The sequence below is a fragment of the Terrapene carolina genome, unplaced genomic scaffold, assembly GCF_002925995.2.
Source record: "Terrapene carolina triunguis isolate 2854851 unplaced genomic scaffold, T_m_triunguis-2.0 Scaffold34470, whole genome shotgun sequence".
Lineage (NCBI taxonomy): Eukaryota > Metazoa > Chordata > Testudines > Emydidae > Terrapene > Terrapene triunguis.
This window is the reverse complement of record NW_020698821.1, coordinates 1-3,241: the sequence shown is the minus strand read 5'-3', so window position 1 is coordinate 3,241 and position 3,241 is coordinate 1.

Sequence of the window (3,241 nt, the reverse complement as noted above, 5' to 3'; positions counted from 1 at the left end):
CCCCCCCCAGGGCAGGAGCGCTGCCGTCCCCTATGTGTGACCCCTGGCACAGGAGAGCTGCCCTCCCACTGAGTCACCTCTGTTCCGACTCCCGCTCCCATGTGACTGCCCGGCGCTGCACTCCTTCCTGTCTGTAGCCCAACCCCCAGGATCCCACCAAGCGTGCTCACACCCACACGCTTGCACACACACGCGTGCACGCTCACTTGTTCCCAGATGCTTGTGCACACATTCGCTGGCCACATGCTCTTTGCCTCTGTTATTTCCTGTCGCTGGGTCACTGCCCCTTGTTTGCCCTCCTGCAGCTCGGGTGGCGGGTTAACAAGTGCAGCGTTCCCTCCCTGCCCTTCGGACCCGCCTGCGCCTGGGCTGCAGAGCCCTGCCATTCTGGTTAAAATGTAACGGTGACGCTGGGTATGAAACTCCTCTCTGAGCCCAGCCAGGCCGCCCAGCCCCGCGTCCCTCCCAGGAACCCGCCGCTTCGATAGAGCAGGAGGGAAACGGACTTTGCTCTCTGATGCAATGGGACAGCTCATGCCCGTCCTGTGGCTCTGGGAGGCGAATCGCTGTCCTAAGAGCTCTGAACTAACTGCCTGCCTGGGGGGGGACGGGACCCCAGAGCAGCTGTGGGGGGCCCCCGGCTCCCTGGGGAGGAGGACACGGGACACAGCATCTTTCCTTGACCACCAGCGCCTCTGCTGCACAAATGCCCTCGCCCCCTGGGCCCTCAGCAACAGGCTCCCCGGGCCCCGCTGAACACACCCTAGTACAAGGGCCCTGCAGTTCCCAGCCAGACTGGCCGCCAATGCTGCCCTCGCTGTGTGTGACCCCGGCCCCGGCTCAGCGGCTCTTCGAACCCAGGCTGGGAGGGTGCAGGGGGGAGTGACCCCGTCCATGGCAGGGAGATTGCTGCACCGCATTCCTTGGCAGCATGCTCAGGGGGGTCCCGGACGCTGGCCAGGCCCCAGGGCCCAACGCACCATTCTCAGAGCAGCCGCAGGCTGGGCGGAGGGCGGTGCTGGGCTGAAGCATGGCCCTGGGGGGCAAAACACAGGGAGGAAGGTCGGCCTGGCAGTTAAGGAGCAGCTCCCCCACCGCCCCCAGGCGAGTCACTCAGCGTCTCTGGGCCACAGCTCCCCTCTGTAATCTGGGGCTGCTGCCCTACCCCCAGGCAGGGCCAGTGTGCGGCATGACGCCCCTATTCCTCATCGTCCTATTAGTATGATATGTTATGGCATAGCTACGATGTATTTTACACAAGATGGGTCCTGTGAGATTGTCACGGACTCACAGATCGTGCCCACTCTTGGCCCCGTGCGGTCCGTGGGGGGTGCCCCTTTCAGTGAGACAGCCCTTCTCGGGGGTCCACTCTCCTTCGGGGTCAGGCCCCTCCACCTCCTGGAGCCGCACCTCTCTGAGCCTTAGCACATCTGTCTCTGCCGTGGGCCCCCTCAGGGAGTCCTCTCGCTCTGGACCCCTGGGGCCTCCACCCCCAAAGGGGTTGATGCCACCCTGTTCTCTAGACCGGAGTGACTCTCAGCCAGTGTAAAACAGGAGGGTTCATTGAGAGTTGAACCCAGCACAGGAAACTCTCAGGGCCTCAGGCCTGGCCTCCCTCAGCCCAGCACATCCCAGTCTCTCTGCATCCAGGTGGGCTCTGACTGCTCCCCCTCTCCAGCCCAGAGCCCCCCCTGCTCCCAGCTGGGCATCTGAGATCCCCGGCCCCAGGCCCCACCTCTGTCCATTGTCTTCCCTCCAGGGAAACAGGGTCGTACACCGGGGCCTCCCCTCCTGCTTCTCCCTCTGGCTGGAACCGGCTGGTTAGGTCACTGGCTCCTCACTCTGCAGCCCATTGTCCTCCCACTGGCCAGAACCGGCTGCGTCTCCTCAGCTGGGCCTCCGGGTCACCAGGTCACCGGTCGCTGGGGTATCCATCCTCCTGGCCACCGGCTGGGTCCCCAAGTCCTCTCTCCGGTCCTCTGCAAAACAAACTCCCTCTCCCCTCACCTCGTTAAACCAGTAACACCCAGGCAAACTGAGTCCCACCCCCTCCGCATGCAAACCATTGAAAATTCCACAGAAAACAAGAAACCCCCCACTTCGTCACAGAGATATCACTGGGAAGGTTCTGATTCACTGAATATGACTGTCTGTATGCACTTATCATTAGCTAGGGATATTGTCTATGCATCTGTTACAAATGTGTTTACACCTGGGGAATGCCCAGTAGGCAGCATGCAATCAGTCTAGAGGGCTGGCTGGGAAGGGCTATGAGGGAGAACAATAGGTCATAAAAGATGCTAATCTCCCACCAGGGAGCCTTCCTGAGGATGCTACAAACAGCCTCGAGTCATGGCTGTGGTGGCCCTACACGGACATGTGACCAAGTCACCTGGTACTGGACTCCATCTTGGAATACCAGTGTTTTTCCACTGAAAGGCATCAGAACTAAGCCTGAAGACATATGCCATATGCAAAAGCTATTTAAGGCAGGGCAGTGACATCATCGTGGTTCTTCACTGACTCCCCGCCCAAGACGACTGCTGGAAACACTGGAGGAACAAGGACTGGACTGGGGGAGAAGGGCTGAACCCAGGCAAGAGGGGTTTCTAGCCTGTGAAAGGAATACCTGGGGTTTGAAGCTGCAAGCAAGTGCAGCTTGCCCTCAAGAATCTCTGCCAACTGCCTAAACCAACAATTAGGGGGAGAATTTGCTACTCATATCCAATCTCTTTAGTATATTAACCTTAGATTGCATTTTGCTTGTTTGCTAGGTAACCTGCTTTGATCTGTTTGCTATCACTGAAAATCTATCTTTTGTAGTTAATAAACTTGTTTTTGTTTTGTCTAAAACCAGTGTGTGGGAATCGTAACTCAGGGGCAAAAGGCTGTTGCATATTCCGCTCCCCATTGAGGGAGGGGGAGAATTTCATGAGCTTATGCTATACAGTTCCCTGTGCAGTGCAAGACGGTGTAATTTTGGGTTTACACTCAAAACGGGGGTGAGGGTCTTAGGAACTGGGAGGTGCCTTAGCTGAGCCTTCCCATGCAGAGCTGATCTCACCGTCTGCGTGAGGCTGCAGCGGGGTGTGTCCCTACCTGTGTGTGTGCTGGAGGGGGCTTGAGAGCCTGTCACAGCAGTACAGTGTTAGAGGGAGCCCAGGCTGGTGGGTCACGCAGGCTCAGTGGTACCCCAGTTCCAGGTGGCACCCGCGGGGAACCTGCTACAAAGTGCATCTGC